The following is an 18554-nucleotide window of genomic DNA, read 5'->3' on the forward strand; positions in this document are numbered from 1 at the left end:
ACCAATGATGGGGCTCTATTCCTCTCACTGACACCAATGATAGGGCACTATTCCTCCCACTGACACCAATGATGGGGCTCTATTCCTCTCACTGACACCAATGATAGGGCACTATTCCTTCCACTGACACCAATGATGGGGCTCTACTCCTCTCACTGACACCAATGATAGGGCACTATTCCTCCCACTGACACCAATGATGGGGCACTATTCCTTCCACTGACACCAATGATGGGGCACTATTCCTTCCACTGACACCAATGATGGGGCACTATTCCTTCCACTGACACCAATAATGGGGCACTATTCCTCCCACTGACACCAATGATAGGGCACCATTCCTTCCACTGACAGGCATGCTAACCACTAAGCCACTGTACTGCCCACTAACATACCTCCCAACATTTTGAGATGGGAATGGGATACCTACCGGAAAACTTATGTAGGCATGGGATATGCTCCCTGCCACACCCCCTTAAAGGAGAATTAACCCAAGAAAAAGATTACTTAAATCCACAAGGGCTTTTTTTTTACCACTACTATTCCTTTATATCAGCTTTTAAAATGTACAAATGCAGCAATTTAGAATTTGGATGAAAGGTTTAGCACTGGGAAACACTTTTTTGAAAGATAAAAAGTGCATTTTATATACATCTATATAGATCAGACCAAAATGAGGATCAAATAAGGAGGAATGATGGACAGAGGGACATTGCTCCAAATCAGGGACATTCCCTCGAAATCAAGGACAGTTGGGAGCTATACCCATAAAGCCCAATGATGCACACCTCCCCAAAACCAGTAGATTCGATCAGTGTAGAGGGGACAAACCAAAGAGCGTTCAGCCGGAGTTCTCCTCTATTTGACTATCTCTACCTCTACTTGAGTTGGATAAATGCTACTATTATACAGTATGCAGTATTGGATATATTTAAAGGAAACTTGCACTGAGAGAAATATGAAGGCTGCCATTGCTGACCTTTCCATCTGAAAATACAGTTGTCTGGCCATTCTGCTGAATTGCTTCGATACTTCCTGACCTGAAACATGTAATGCCATCTGAGGACATTGGCTACATGCTAAAGCGAAGCCACTGCCTCTATGAACCTACTAAAAAGCCATAGACAGAACGTGACCCATTCACACTTGAGCTGAGCATCTTTGGTCATTTTTAATGTTTTTTTTTTGCTTGCATTTTAGGCTTGGTTTTGGTACAATGCAGGTTGCAGTTGATATGTTTTTCCAGTATATTTTGTGTTTTTTTCACATGTGTTTTTGGTGCATTTTTCATACTTTTTTGTTTTTTTGGGATGTGTCTGTTGTCATGCTGGAGAAGCCTGCAAAAATGCAGCAGATACACATCAAAAATGTAAGCACTGGGGGTTATTTATGAAAGGCAAATCCACTTTGCACTGAAAGTGCACTTGGTAGTGCAGTCGCTCTAAATCTAAGGGGTAGATCTGAAACGAGGGGAGGCTCTGCTGATTTTATCATCCAATCATGTGCAAGCTAAAATGCTGTTTTTTATTTTCCTTGCATGTCCCCCTCAGGTCTACAGCGACTGCACTTCCAAGTGCACTTGCGGTGCAAAGTGGATTTGCCTTTAGTAAATAACCACTGTGTTTTTGATGTGTTTCTTCTGCATTTCCAATGAACTCTATGGATCCAAAAACACAACCTGCTGCAGGCAAAAAAGTCCCTGACCCTTTCCATAAAACACACTGGTTGAAAATGCATTGATGTGAAACATATCCTATAGGAAATCATGTTAAATGGACTATAGTGTGTTTCTCCAAAATGTAAAAAATGCACTGCAAAATGCATAGGTGTGAACCTAGTTATAGACTTGAGAGTTTTTCTTTTTTTTTTTGACCATGGAAAGTTAGTTAATAGGCAAAAAAAATATGCATTGCATATGATTCTGTGCATTTTTCGCACATTTTTTAGACATTCCAGCTGAAGTCTGTTGGGACCAAAATGCACGACTATGTCCCACAAGAAGCTCATGTTGTTTTCTGAGTGACAAGCTTCATGCTGCAAGGGACACTTAGCTCAGGTGTGAATGGGCACTGATGAATATAATGGAAGTTCAAAGTTAAAGCACTTCTTGTGGAGCTTCAAGCTGCGATTTCTCCTGTACCTGACATCACACTGCAGTGCACAGCATTGGAAATCACATTATTCTCTATGGTGCATGTTCATATCAATGCAACATGGTGCAGTGTGATTTTTTTTTTTTAAAGGTGCAGGTGCTTCTTTTGGCACAGCATGCTAAGTTTTTGGCCTATAGACTTTAAAGGGAGTATATGAAAAATGCATGTACATGCACTTGTGGCAGGTTTTAAGCTTAACTAGTCTTCTCCTACAAAAAACAAACAAACACATGAAACATAAAAGCACATCAAAAACACGTGTAAAATTGTGCTACAAAAGTATTCCAAAAGACGCATGATTTTGCAGCACCACTAGTGTGAACCTAGGCCAAAGAAGGTCAGTGTTGGTAACATTCATATTTCTCTGGTACATGTTCTCCTTAATAAGTGCAGAAGCATATGATGTGCAGTAACTTACATTAAAGCTGTCAGATCAATGAAAGATAAGTATAATGTGAGTGGTAGATGACAGTTAACATCACATTGCCCTTTTTTAACAAAAAATGTAATCATCAGATAACACAGAGCTAATATTTTCAAATTTTTAATGAAAAGGAAACCACAAGCTATACTAAGAGAAATATATATGCTGCTATTGCTGAGGTCCTTATGGAAATGTTAGTTCACCGCAGTGCCTTCTGTCCTTGGACAAGTATGCAGAACAGGAGTTTTGATTTTGCTATGACATTATTTTCTATACGTTTTTCCAGGTCTTAGCCCTTGTACACACGGTCGGAGATTCCATCGGAATGTTTCCTATCAGACCGTTTTGTCGGATATTCCGACTGTGTGTGGTCTGCATCAGACTGTTTCCGTCGGAATATCCGACGGACCAGGTTTTCCAACTTGCCGGTTAAATTTTCCGACAAAATGCTCCTATCGGACATACTCCGATCATGTGTAGCCTGCTCCGATGGACAAAGTGCCACGCATGCTCAGATCAAATTCCTACACCAAAGCTATTGACTACTAGCCTGAACATAGTCCCGTCGTAACGAAATAACGTCATCAAGTTATGTACAATCGGATTTTCCGACAACGTAGTCTGACCATGTGTATGCAACATCACTTCCGGACCTCTTCCGGAATTAATCCGTTAGAATTACTCCGACGGATTTGGTTGTTGGAATCTCCGACCGTGTGTACAAGGGCTTAGACTGAGAAAGTATTGAAGCCAGAGGCAGCCAGGCAATGGCTGCCTGCATATTGTTTTTCTCTTACTACAGATTTCTTTTAACCACACTTTCCGACTAGCCGCTCCAGTTTTACTGTGGCAGAATGGTACGGCTGGGCAAAACTACGCTATGTTACGTCGCCTCGCCCTGTGGCCACTAGGCTGCTCTCCCTTGGAGCCGATGCGAATGCCCAGCGGTCACGATCACCGCCGGGCTCCCGCAATTGCTGCTTACACACAGAGAACTGGGATCTGTGTGCGCAAACACGCAGTTTCCGGTTCTCTGAGGGGAGAAGAGACAGATCGTCTGTTCATACAGAGTATGAACAGCGATCTGTCATCTCCTCTACACAGTCCCCTCCCCCATTCAGTTAGAACACACACTAGGGAACACAATTAACCCCTTGAACACCCCCTAGTCTTAACCCCTTCCCTGCCAGTGACATTTTTACAGTAATCAGTGCATTTTTATAGCACCGATTGCTGTATAAATACCAATGGTCCCGAAATGTGTCAAAAGTGTCCGATGTGTCTGCCATTATGTCACAGTCCAAAAAAAATCACAGATCACCGTCATTACTAGTAAAAAATAATAATAATAATGAAAATGCCATAAAACTATCCCCTATTTTGTAGACGCTATAACTTTTGCGCAAACCAATCAATATACACTTATTGCAATTTTTTTTTACCAGAAATATGTAGAAGAATATATATCGGCCTAAACTGAGGGAAACAATCTTTTTTTTATATATTTTTGGGGGATATTTATTATAGCAAAAGTAAAAAATATTGCATTTTTTTTCCAAAATTGGTGCTTTTTTTGTTTATAGCGCAAAAAATAAAAACCACAGAGGTGATCAAATGCCACCAAAAGAAAGCTCTATTTGTGGGGAAAAAAGGACATCAATTTTGTTTGGGTGCATATGGCACGACTACGCAAATGGTCAGTTAAAGCATCACAGTGCCAAATCGCAAAAAGTGCTCTGGTCAGGAAGGGGGTAAAACCTTCTGGGGCTGAAACTGTTAATTGTGAACAGGCAATTCAGAATTTTGTGGTTTATCTACGTGCGTCATTAGGTTTAATACAGCTTTGTTAACATGGGGAGCAATAGTGTAACACTGTGACCACAGCAGAATCACACTGATGTCTTTGATGAGCTGTGTGCTGTGGTTTTCTGCAGTACAGACCATCTAAAGGTCTGTACACTGAATGGAGTGCATCAGGCCTTATGTATTGTCATTTATCGTCCTGAAAAGGCTTCTTAACTGAAGAATATTTGCATATCTCCTGACTTTGGAAGTTGGGAAAGAAGGACACCTTGGGATGGCGAAGAGGTGGCACTGTAAATTGGGTGTGTCTTAATCACTTAAGGACCAGCCGCCGCAGTTGTGCTGCGGCAGCTTGGCCCTACTGGGCAAATCGCCATCATCGTACGTTGGATGCTTTAAGACCAGTACTATTCTTTATACTTGCCTTTTGACAAATGCAGCAATTTAGAAATTGGATGAAAGGTTTAGCACTGGGAAACACTTTTTGAAACATAAAAAATGCATTTTATATACAACTATATACAGGCATACCTCACTTTTAAGTACACAATGGGGTTTACTTACTAAAGCTGGAAAGTGCAAAATCAGACTCCCTTCTTCATAGAAATCAATGAGCTTCTAACCCCAGCTTGTCCAATTAAGCTTTGGTAATAAAACCTGGAAACTCATTGGTTTCTATACAAAAGTGAGCCTGATTTGCACTTTCCAGCTTTAGTAAATAAACCCCAATTGTGTACTTAAAAGTGGGGTATGCCTGTAGATCAGACCAAAATTATGGACACATGAGGAGGAAAGAGACAAAGGGACTTTGTTCCAAATCAGGTACAGTCCCTTGAAATCAGGGACAGTTGATGTATGTGTATACACCGTACACTGTGTGCAGTTCTTGTACCTATAAAATGATTCATAAATGAAAGTATCAATAGAAAAGAATAATTAGTAACAGTAAATATACACAGAGAGCAAACATTTTGTCTGAACCTACCTTAAGGGCCGGTTCACACTGCGGGCGATGCGAGGCGACACGACTCGCCTCGCCGCAGTGTGACAAGTCGCCCCCGTTCTGTACAATGGAACCGTTCTGAGAGGAGCGACTCGAGTCGCTCCGACTCAGAAAAAAGGTTCCTGTACTACTTCTGGGCGACCTCGGGGCGACTTGCATTGACTTCTATACAGAAGTCATCTGCAAGTTGCCGCTGAGGTCGCGGCAGGTCGCGGCGAGGCAAGTCGGTGTCGCCTCGCATCGCCTGCAGTGTGAACCGGCCCTTAAGAAGAACTTCATAAAAGTTTCAAACTACAAGGCAATGAACAACTGTTGAAAAATTAAAACACTTTGGTCAGGACTATACAATACACAACATAGCATACAGAATACGGGCGTCAGGACCATATAATACACAACAGAGTGTAGAGTGCAGGGGTCAGGTCTATGTTACAGCAGTCTGGACCATGGAATGTAAAGCATAGTGTACAGAGTGTAACAGTAATGCATATGTATCATAGACCCCCTACATAGCTGGCAAGAAGTTAGAGCAGAGGGGCAGGATGTAGAACAGAGAGTCAGGAAATAGATCAGCGAAGCAGAAGGTAGAACAAAGGGACAGGAGGCAGATAAGAGGGGCAGGAGGTAGAACAAAGGGACAGGAGGCAGATAAGAGGGGCAGGAGGTAGAGCAAAGAGACAGGAAGTAGAGCAGAGATGCAAGATGTGGAGCAGAGAATTCTGAGGTAGAATGGGGGTCAGGAGATAGAGTAGAAGGCCGAGAGGAAGAGCAGAGGGTTAGGAGGTAGTGTAGGGGTCAGAAGGTAGAGCAGAAGGTCAGGAGGTAAAGCAGAGGGTCAAGGGTAGAGCAGATAATAAATGGGTCAGATAGGTAGAGATTGAACACAGTGCCAAAATATAGACCAGAGGGTCTGGAAGTAGAGCAGAAGCTCAGAAGGTGGAGCAGAGGTCAAGATGTAGAGCAGAGGTCAGGCGATAGAGCAGAGAGTCAATAGGTAGAGCACAGGGACAGGTGGTAGATCAGAGGGTCAGGAAGTAGAAAAGTGAGGCAGGATTTAGAGCAGAGGGGCAAAATGTAGAGCAGAGGGTCCCACCTGTGCAGTATGGCAAAGTTCTGCCAAAGAAAAGCCCATTCACATACAAGACATATCTAAAGTGAGTGGGCACTTATTTTGATGTTTAAATAACCTGTATTTATACCAAGCGGTGTTGCGATATGAATTTCTCCCATTCATTTTGAGCGTCATACTGAGGAGTGTTTCTCGGGGTGTCTGGAGAGACTTGCACAGATCCAAGACACAGCTGATTATCCCATCTAGGATGGTTCAGGATATTAAATCAAGGCTTGATTTGACCTTTGGAGATCTTTCATGGAGGTGAGCAGGCATGTCACCTAGAGGTGGCGGTGGCAGTCTTTGAATTACTCACTGCTGAATCAGCACGTTTTTGGAGTGGATTCATCACAGAAGTCACTGCAATATTACTATATCCATATATATTTGGACTTTATCTGGACTATACAGTTTTTTTATACTTTTTTGTGTGTTGTGTGTTATCATTATACATTTTATAAGTAAATCGACACACCTCGGTAAGTAGTGTAGTTATCTGGGCTGGTTAAGCATATTACTAAGGCTTTTTATTTTGTTCACTTATTGGATAAGAGCACCATTATTTTTTTTATGAAGGGGCAGAGTAAGAGTACCTAAAATGGGCTCTGGCATACAACCTGGATATGTAGGATGCTGGGACTTTTGTTGAAATCCTGGAATGGTCTAGTGGAATTGGAAATTATTTAACGTGGCTATTAAAAAGCAGCATGTTAATTCTTGTAGCATAATGATATTAAAACACACACCAGTGTTACACAATGCCACCTTCTGGGAGTACTCTACATTAAAAAAAAAAAGTATATCTAAACACAACCCTTCTCTAGACCAGATCCCTTATGGTGAAGTCCCATAGCCAGATCTTCAGAAAGATCACTTCAGGCTCTCTGTTCTGATACAGCTGAGACTTCAAAGAACAGCTACACAGTCCACAGCCTTCCTCAGGGGGCAGCAGCCCCAGAGACTTCGAAACCCTTCCAGCTGAGGAAAGAACAATCTCCCCAGGGCTCCAGGCAATTTATTACGTCACTAGTCACCTTCTGGACACTTCCCTTTTGGGGGTGGCTAGAGCATGATAAATATTCAGACTGGTCATTTGATTGTCCCAGCCCCGTATTCTAGAAACTTCTTCCAGAAGCAGGGAGAAGCAGTCAAATGCTTAGCCTGTGAAACCCTGAACAGACCAAAGCAAAAAATCACTACTCCTTTGACTACAGAAGGCGCCAAAAACTAAATTTGTCTAGCATCCTATGCTCGGAGGGGGCTACAGAGATATTTACCTTTTCATTCTGTTCTGTATTCATGAAATGAGAGAATCTCTCCAAGGTGAGGGAAATCATCTATTAGACAGTTCTCATCACAACATGAGGTTATGAATATTTATGTCTCCCTAACAAATGACTAAAAGATTTATTACCACAGGTGCATGCTGTTGGCGGGTATAAATATTTTGGGTGACCTTTAAAAGTTCACTTTGCTCCCATGCACTGATGTGTAGGTGTGTGCTGCTTTGTTTCTTTTCTCGCAGGCTTGCTGTCTAGGGAGAGTGTGCTTTGCTACAGAGGCTCGAGCTACCGGGCCTGATGCTTCTTGCTGTCCTGCTGAAGTGTTTGTTCAGGGGAGGTTGAACAGCAATGCGATTACCTAGTTTGGAGCACCAGGGGTGAAACCTCTTCTGCTGAAGAGTGTCTGGAGTAGCTGGGTAGATGTTGCCCTAGTGGACAATGCAGGAAGTTCTGGTGACTCATTCATGGAGTTAGCATACTGAGTTACTTTCTGAACATGTACAAAGTACTGGTCTGGCCTAAGGGTCCATTCACAGCACAATATGTGCATTGAGCGCATTTAAGCGCATGTGCATTGGCATACTGCATTTTAACATGTGCCGATGACATGCTTTGATCAAGGCATGCCTGTACATCTGGTGTAAATGAACCCTGGCACCCTTTAAAGGGTAATGGGGTCTTACAGACAGAATAGGTTCAAGTGCTGTGTCTTTTGTTTGACTGACAGAACAGGAAGTTATGCAAAATCTTGAAGTATGTTGTAGTATTATACATGTTGGGTCTCATACATACTGGCTGTTTGGCCCTGGTGCATTAGCAGGGCTGTCTTAATGCATGGGCACAATGCTTGCCAACTGTCATATTTTTATTTAGCTGTCCTGGGATGGCCATGTCTGGGGCAGTGTTCCAGAAGCTGTACTGTGCACTCCTGCCACCACTCCCCCTTTATACTATACCCTTTGTGTTGGTGTTGATTAGTCTATGATTTATGGCATGTTTTCTTATTGTTTAAAATGTATTTTATGGAAAGTACTAATAAATACATGTTTAACTCTATCAATTATTTATACTTTAATTCTTAAGAGTAGGTGCATAAATTGGGGTAGGCTGGTAGGGGCCCCAGTGCATTGCTTTGCCCAGGGGCCCATGATGCTATTAATACAGCCCTGTTAAGATCCCAGCATTTTGCTGTGGGCTGAAGGCACAGGCTGTCTGGCACCACAGCCTGTAAAACTCTATGAGAGTATGAAAACTGCTGTGGCAGGACAGAGCTAGATGTTTCATCGAGAGGTACTAACGGTTAGGTCGGTGTACACCCAGGGACAAATACCTACAATTCAGGCTGCTTGTGGTCAGGGCTGGACTGGGACAGAAATTTGGCTCTGGACTTCATCCAGACTGGCCCACTTACATTTTGAGTGTCCCATCAGCACTCCCTTACATCAGAGTGTCCCATTACCAGCCCCCTTACATCAGAGTGTCCCATCAGCACCCCCTTACGTCAGAGTGTCCCATGAGCAGCCCCCTTACATCAGAGTGTCCCATCACCACTCCCTTACATCAGAGTGGCCCACTGAGCCATCGGCCCACCGGGAAACTCCCGATAGTCCCAATGGCCAGAACATGCCTGCTTGTGGTTTGGGCAATCATCTCTGGCCACATACAGCTCTAAACTATAGTACCATTTTGTGTACCTTCCAGCTGCAGCAGCTTTCAACCTTTTAACGGCTACTAGCAGCAGAGCTGGACGGTCTACCTGTGCCTTCTGCCCACATCAAACCTGCAGGAACTCAATGCATGGAGGCTAACCACTTAATGTGCATGAGGCCTTAAAAGTGGTTGTAAAGGCAAATGGTTTTTTCTCTTATTAAACTACTCAGACCCACCCAGTTTTATAATTCCACAACATAAAGGCTAATCTTAATTTTGTAGTCACCAGGTAAGAACTGGAAGGACTAATTTGAATTTCTGACATGACCAACAGACATTTTTCGTTTTTGAATTTATCAAACATATATAGCAAAAACACTTTCAATGGCCTATTTAAAGAGGAGTGCCACCGTAAACAAAAAATATTAAAAGTCAGCAGCTACAAATACTGCAGCTGCTGACTTTTAATAAATGGACACTTACTTGTCCCAGGGTTCAGCGATGTCAGCAGCAGATGACAAGCAATCGCTCATCTCTCGGGAAGTGTTGCAGCTTCACTGCCCGGTTCCCTACTGCGCATGCTCGAGTCGCGCTCCGTGTCTTCACTGGTCCCCGTTGTGTCCTGGGAACTGTGTGTTTCCCAGAACACAATGGGGGGGGGGGGGGCATCTGCGGCTAGCTATTCCCAGAAGTGGGTGCAGATACCTGGATTATGCACCCCCTCCCCCCTGAAAGGTGCCAACTGTGGCACTGGAGGGGGGGGGGGGGGTGGTTCCGATGAATGGAACTTCCACTTTAGGGTGGAGGTCCGCTTTAATATTCAAAAAAGGAAAACATAGAGAAGCTCATTGTTGGGGTTTACATACCCTTTAAATATTATTTATATGCAGCATTCAAAATCTCGAAAATAATCCCCATACTAGCATACAAAAACAAGGTTTGGAACTGATCATGTTATAGTTGAAATCTGGATAAAGAGAGTGCCAGTCAATATACACTACTCATTTATAAATATTCAGATCTGACCAAATCAAATCAGACCTGATGCCCTTAATTTCCTGCTATTAGCAATGTTCATCATCTCACAATACTCAGTCCTTCATTCTTGTGACGCTGAGATAATTTAAAGTATTTCCACACTGTCCCTTTAACATAAATGTTATATGCAATGTTAACACCTAAAATGGGGTGTTCACTCTGTGAAAAGCTTTGTGAATTAGGTGTTGAAATGAGTCTGACATGTGCACATTTCTGCTGTTTATATCACGTAAAATGTGTCCCTCTCTGATGAGTCAAGTGTTATACACAGGATATGCTTGGAATTAAATGAATTTATGGTAAGCAGCTGAAAACTAGGTTGCTTTTCCTTGCAAAGGATTTGTCATACTTAGCTATTCATTTTGAAGCCCAGGCCATACACCACAGATAGATCCTACAACTGCAATGAAGAAGCCGTGTAGACCTTGTTCAAGAGCACACCCAGTATGGACAGTAAATGGCGGTAGAAGACTGGTGAGGTAAATCCTCTGCTCATTCTGCTTTCTCCTCCTGTTAGCATGTTCACTGTAAGCACATATGCACTTCAGAATATTAAAATATATCTAAAGGCAAAACTTTTTTTTTTTTTTTTAGTTTTGGATAAAGTAGAGAGGGATTAGAACACCTGCTAGTTTTTATTGCTCTTTGTACCTCCGTTAAGGAGATCCACCCTCTTTAATTCGTCCTGTAGACATGTGCAATTTGTTTTGTTACAAATTAATTTTTTAACAAAATTCAACAAATTCGGAAATATTGGAATTAACGAAAACCCATTTAACACATTTCTCCAAAAATTCGTAAATTTGTAAATTCGAAAATCTTAAAATGTGAAAATCCAAAAATAAGAATGAAAATCAGAAAATTCTAAAAAATGAAAATCCGAAAATTTGAAAACCTGAAAAATTTGAAAATACTAAATAATAACTAATATTAACTATTAAATTAGTTGAATTTGTTTGTAAGTCGGAACAGGTACACTTTTTAAGTGTAGCTCCAGCCAAAAAAATCATTTTTACATTTTTTGTATAGCATAGGGAAGGGTAACACTCCTGTACTGTTTGCTTTGCTGTCTGTGCCCCTGTCCAGAGGATTTCACCTCACTTTCTGTCTTTGTGACAATTGGATTTTTCAGTGGAGACACCTTTTTCCCATAATAACTAACAGAAGTGAATTTCACATCCTAGGGGTAGATTTCCTCTCACTTCCTGTTGTCTCCCTCGGTTTGTTAGTAGAAGTCATTTGTAAGTCGGATGTTTGTAACCCTGGGACCCACCTGTATTGGAATTTCCTTTCAAATTTGGCTGTTGGTAATAAACAAATTCATCCAAAGTTATGAATTATCCGAAATAAGGAATGCTGCATCTAAATGAATGGAACATAACAAATTATTAATAATAATAATAATAAATAAATGTGAAAAACTCCAATACCTATAATTTAATAGTTAGTTTTTTTTTGGTTAGTTAGTTATTATTTTGGATTTTCTAATCTTCTAATTTACAAATTTTCAAATTTACGGATTTCGCATCTAAACGAATGGATCATAACGAATGAAAATTTTTCCAAAGTTCCAAATTTACTCGAAATAACGAATTTCGACCATAATGAATGACCTGAAAAACTGAAAAAAATAAATAAACAAATGAAACAAAGAACACATTTTTCAGGAGTTTACGTCTATTGTCCTGTTTACCATTATCATTGAAAGGATAAGTAACAGAAAATCACACATTTTGGGTCGTCCCCAGAAAAATAGGGGGGAAATCTTCCAATGGAGACAATAGTTCTGGTAACCTGGGGGTCCCTAAGGACTTCTCTTAATTTTCAAGGATTTCCCCCTCACTTCCTGTTTGGCTATGGGACAGGAAGTGAACAGAAATCTCTGCAATGGAACACAGATAAAAAATCTGACTTACTTTCATTACTCTATCCAAAAAATAATAATTGTACCTATAGTTCTACTTTAGGGCATAAAGTTTAGCGCTAAACTTACCTTTTTTTCAACGGTCCCCGTCTCTCGCTGGCATCTTCTTCTGGGTGCTGTCTTCATTGGCCCACGTGGGATGACATCACTCCTGCCCATGTGCAGGAGTTGGTAATCCTAGCACACAGAGAGGGGAGAGAGGGAGAGCAAGGATTTTCAGGTGGCAGAGTCAGTTCAGGTGTCATCCTGAAGAACCTTCTCTGAGCAAAACATGTAGAGTAAGAAGTGGTTATATATGTCCAAAGAAATAATATGTGATTCTTGTAAATGTTTACTGTGATTTTAAAGAGTTGTTTAAATAAAATTTATATTTTTTCAAATTGATTGTTTATTCTATACCTTGGTACCTTAAAAGTCCCGCCTGGCCTTCCTCTTTTTATACATATCCTGGGAGACATTTAGACTTTCATTGAGTGAAAAAGAGGGGGGGGGGGGGGCAGGCCTAGCAGCACATCATTGCAAGGGACCCCGTCGGCTGAACCAGGAAGAGCCGGCGGACCTCTCAATGACATCAGAAGTAAGATGACGGGATGGGACTGAGCAGAGTTTGTTGACAGAAGGCTGTCAGCAGGGCAAAGCTGGGGCTGGGTGAGTATCCAAACTGTGCAGAAATCACCTGGAGGTAAGCAGTGGAATAGAAAATAAATGAAAGGAGAGTAGGCTGAAGGTTTTTGCAAAAGCGTAGTTCCACGCGTTTTTCTGTTTATTAGAAGTCAGCAGCTACAAAACGTGTAGCTGCTGACTTTTAATAAACACATACTCACCTGTCCCACAGTCCAGCGATGCAGCCCCCTGAAGCCTCGCTTCTCTCCCTCTCCTCTCTGTGGTGCCGGAATTGCAAGTGTGGGCACCCGGCTGTGACAGCTTGCGGCTTCACAGCCAAGTCTGTGCGGCACATGCGCTAGTCGCGCTGCGTGTCCTGAATGGCCAGGTAATCTTTTGGGACCTGTGATGTGTTCCAGAAGATTGCAGGGAGGGAAGGGGAGAGGTGGATTCGCCTAGGTGGCATGAGCAGAAGTGGGAGCTGGGTACCTGTCAAAACTAGGTACCCACTCCCTCCCCCAAAAAATGACATGCAAAATGTGGCATGTCAGGGGGTGAGGATTCCTTAAAGCAGAAGTTACACTTTTGGGTGGCTTTAAGCGATTTCATTCCCATCTCACGAACTCCAGGCAGTTATAGAGAACCTGATGCCATTCGAATTTCTGTGCCTCAACCGTTCTAATTGTCCACATATTCATCCCTTCTATATCAGAAACTGGGAAGGAGAACTGAAGCATTCCATCTTAAAGGGTCATTGGGACCAATCATTTTTTCTGACCTTTAAATTGAGTATTGCCAGCCAAACTCAAGAAAGAAATGATAAACTTCTAACTAGATAGTACCATTTTTATGTAGTGAGGTGGGACTTCTGTACTATCAGTCCCAGGTGTGCGGAAGAAGGTGGTACTCTACTCCTTGTATGGTGGTCCTGCTCGTGTATTAGACCCTTCTGAAAATGTATATTCCGGCGATGCCACTTGATTACAGGGACGACTTGGCCGGAGACCCCCGAAGTTGACCTATCTATTATACCTGGATCAATCACAAAGATTAAAAAAGGACTGCTTCAATTCTCTCTATCTGCAGATCCTCAGACATTGGAGAATGTCCTCTCTTTCTAATATTAAGGAATGGGTAGCAGAATTTAACCATATTAGGAAAATGGAGGAGCTCACAGCCAGCCTCCAAAAATGACACTTGAAATTTATAGCTTTATGGTATGTTTGATTAAGTTATCTAGCTCATCTAAAATTCAGTTCTATCTCTGACTTTCCCCGAGAGTAATTTCTACATATTGACATAAATGTGCAATAAACCCCCAGTCGGGATTCCATCCATTTCACTCACCCCTTCCTAATTCTTCCCATGGTTTTTGCCCCCTCTCTTTCCCTTGGCCTTTCTTTTGCTTTCTTTCTTGCTTTCATTTTTTTTTTTTTTTTGTTTTGTTCCCCTCAGACCTTCTACTTGTGTTATAACTTCTACTTGTGGGGGTACAAGTGACCCTACGTAAGGGAATCTCTGCAGGTGTTTTCAAACCATGTTTGGGAATACACTGCATGATTAATCACATGGGAATCTTCACATTATTCACATCTATTGTACAGTGTTATGTAATGTTCTGACCTAGTCTTAACCTTTCATACAGTTTTTTTCCCAACATCTTTACCTTTCTTTATACTTTTGCTTAAAAACCCAATGAAATCTGGAGTCGTTAAAAAGCAAAAAGAAAAACCCATTACAATGCTGATGTTATAAAATGAAAGTGTATGCCGTGAACTCCCCTAAAAATCAGCAAATAAGCTTAAGAACAAGCCTTCACTGACCTCTGTAGCTGCAGACAGTGTGGAGAGATTCAGTCTCAAACTTCAAACAAGAAGCTGTGAAATCTTTCAAAATGGATCTCAGAATTCTGTTGTCTCTCCTCTTCCTGTGCAACTATTTTGTGAGATTAGAAGGCTGACAGGCTACAAACTCACTCCAGGAATGTAAGAGGGATGAGTTGGGCAGCCAAAATTTAATTGAAAGTGCTTTCTATCATGAACTTAATGGATCAACTGCTCCACAATGCCTGTAGCTACAGTGAGGGGTTTTAATGCTTATTTACTGCCTGAAAGTCAATAGCTGGGCACAGTTTTACTTTCATACTACTGGCTGTATTATACAGGTTGTGTCACACAACTTTGCTGTTGTGTGACACAACCTGGTCTTGCTGTCTCCCACCTTTTTAGGCTACCAGAAATTTACAGTGCCAGGAAGTAACCTCTGGTGGAGAGGAGATGAAGGAAATCGTTCTGCTTGCTTTAAAGAAAAACTTTAAAGAAGGCTGTGCCCACACTGCATGGGTTAAATGTTCATTTTTGTTTAGGGGGTGAGGAGATCATAGATATACTTACCTAATCTTCCAATCCTCCCAGCGCAAGACTGGTCCCTGCAGCTCTTGTTCCCCCCTCCCCCCCACTCTAGCGGTCTTGTGCATTGACTGTTCCTAATGTCATCATGCCCATAGACCTGCTCTGGACATGAGGATGGCAGGAACAGTCCACTGCTGGACGAGGGGGAGCGCTGTTTCCTGGAGGATCGAGGGATCAGGTAAGTATAGCCTTTCTGTGCACCTCTGGACACAACAAGCAGTTAAACCATGCAGTGCAGTCACAGCCCCACTGCATGGGAACATTATTATTTTCCTGGAGTACTTCTTTACAATGCTCCTCTTAGCCTAGTCTCCCTGCTTTTACTGGAGCTCTATGCTTCTTGGAAATAAAAGATGTAGTTTTTTTTAAATAACACATTCCCTGTATACTATGGCATGAGAAATGTACTCATGCACATGTAATAATGCAGAGCTAATTATTATTAGAGGATTTATTAAAACCTAAAATTCATGCTGGCCAAACTGCACTGGCTGTGCAATTGGAAAGACAATCTCTGACTACATTTAGGGGCTGAAGGCATCCAACTGCGTTGCGTAACTTGAAAATCAGTTCCAAAAATAAGTATCTGTTTAATTATTTCCATGTTCATTTTCTTCCTCACTCATTCCTGAAGTGCTTATTTTTTTAATGTATCACATTTTTGATCCATATTATATATAAATCATTTCTAGGTTAAGCTTTGGTGTCCCTTGACGGTCATATAATTGCATTCAGCTTGCTTTTGAATAAGATTACGTCTTTTAATTCTGAGAAGACATGTTTAATAATATGGAATCTGCAGTTAACATTCCATGTTAGGTATTATTACCCCCAAAAATAGATAAACTCAGCACTATAGGTAGCATATAATCCCTCCAAACCCATAATTTATTCTTTTTTTTCAATTATGGGATATTATTTAAATTATCTCCTTTATGTGTTACAGAATGAGCAAGAGAAAAAATGTCTCCAAATTAACATTATGCAGCCTACTGACAAACTCATTTTGATCACCAGGCAGATTTTTCTAAACTATCAATCATTGAATCAAATATTTTTAAAAACAAATAGCACAAGCATCAGAACAGCTGATAATGATAATACCTGTAGTACCTTTCATAGTGTGGCAGGGCAAGCCCGTGCCACTGTTTAATATAACAGTCTCAGCCAGATTTTGTAGGAAGCAAGCACACTAATGATTCAGGTGTGTTCTGCATTCATCTTAGAGGCAGGGTTAGGGCTCAGAGCCCCATCCTCTCAAGTGTGTCAGTGTGTGAAGGGAGCAGTGAGAGGTGCACATTTTCACCATACTGTACAGGTTAGGACAGACAGAAGCAAGTGCCTATGAGAGATGTGGCAGCTGGGAGCTGCAGTGTACAAAGCCAAGCTGGCAGAGGTAAAGTGTTTTATGCACGTGCACTGGGAAGCGTGTTAGATGGGCTGGAGGACCTAGGCATGAGACCTGAGCCGATTGGCTGACAATGATAGTCACAAGGCTGAACATTGTTGATGATGAGAACCCCTGTGTAGGAAAACTTTTATTTGCAAACTTTTTGCTTTCTATTAACTTAAAGTTGCTAGAAAAAGCCCTTAAAAGTGTTTCTGACGTGGAGTAAGCTCACGGTTTTGCACTACCAATGAGCTACAAAACCCCCACATTTTCACAATAGCAATACTCAGACTGGGAGAATGAGGGTCAAAACATATGCCAGGATTGAACATGCAGGCTAAAGGAGAGAGCATAATGATGACTCTCCTGAATTGTCCAATCAGCATGTTGTGGGTGTGTTCTTGAAATTAAAGTGACACTGTCACCTAGCCCAAGCTATGGAAAGTGACCCCATACACCCTTATTCCAATCTTACCTGTACTCTATTGCTGCTCTTTACCTTGTCATGGCAGACAACAAAGTCAACTGTTTCAACTGTTTGATAAACACGAGTAGTGTCCAAGGTAAACAGGTCAGGCTCCCCTATACTGTGTAGTGTCAATGGCTGTAACCAAGAAAGAAGCAGTGAGGCAGTGCAGGCAAAGTGAGTATCTGGTTGTCAGAGGGGTCTTTGCAGAGTCATTGTCACTTTTCCCCAAACAGGAACAGGTGACCTTGTCTCTTTAAGCCCTTAGCACCACCTCCTGCTGGCCCTTAGGCTTTAATGCCAATCAGAAGCCTTGGCTGAGAGCTGTTGGCCACAGCTCGTTCAGTGTACTGGGCGTGTGCAGTGAGTGCACTCCAAGGAAACAATCTCATGCAGCCATGAAACTGGGCTTTAAAGCCCACCTTTCCACATACCGTATATGTGTTACATGGTTAGTAATAGGTTAAAAATCTGGCTGTGCTATTAGGATCACAAAAAAGGCTTGTAGGATTAACAAACTTAATGTATTTAGCAGCTTGCCGGGATTTATTTTGTATTGTGCTATACCATTTTTATTATAAAGATGGGGCACTTGATTGCAATAGAGAGAAAGAGAGACATGTGTTTATGGCCCAGACCCTAAGGTATAAGGCTATAGTCAAAGAAAAACTCATTGTAAGCAGGGGCGTTGCTAGCATTGTAACCTAGCCAGGACCCCTTCAGGCTTGGAGGTACCTTAAGGAGCTAAAAAAGTGCCACTCTGTGGTGCATTGTGGGAGTTGCTAAATATAGGTGTGGTTAAATAGTCCTCTCTATGGTAACATTTTAATAAGTGATGGTAAAAACTGGAGAATTGCCAACTGGCCATACTTTACACTCATTATTTATACAGCAGTACACAGCGGCTCCAGCACTACGTACATTTCTGGCCCCATGGTGACTTTAAATATGTAACTTTTATAATAACATATGCTTGAAAATATCCCCAACTTTCTGTACTCCCTTTACCTATACCAGTAAGTCCATAAGGAGGCAAAATAGGAAACGTGGAAGAACAATACCCTTGATCCCCTTAAACAGATAACCAAATTATTTGAAACAATAATGGTTTACTGTAGAGACGATAACTATTTATTGTCTTATTGTTGTATATAATTCTAATATTCAGACTGACTTTATATGTACAACAATTACCATTTTCTTGATATCACAATGAGTTTAAAGTAATAACATGCTATACTTACCTCCTCTGGGCAAGGGTTTTGCATAGAGCAGCCTTGTCCTCCTTTTTTGGG

At 41.6% G+C, this 18554-nt stretch overlaps 1 protein-coding gene across 1 annotated transcript in view; it reads left to right on the forward strand.

The window, feature by feature from the left end:
• Positions 1 to 18554, forward strand: part of ESM1 (endothelial cell specific molecule 1) — a 37892-nt gene that overhangs the window by 1568 nt on the left and 17770 nt on the right. The gene's annotated exons all lie outside the window — the stretch shown is intronic.

The sequence above is a fragment of the Lithobates pipiens genome, unplaced genomic scaffold, assembly GCF_037356315.1.
Source record: "Lithobates pipiens isolate NorthernLeopardFrog02 unplaced genomic scaffold, aLitPip1_a1.2 Scaffold_3, whole genome shotgun sequence".
Lineage (NCBI taxonomy): Eukaryota > Metazoa > Chordata > Amphibia > Anura > Ranidae > Lithobates > Lithobates pipiens.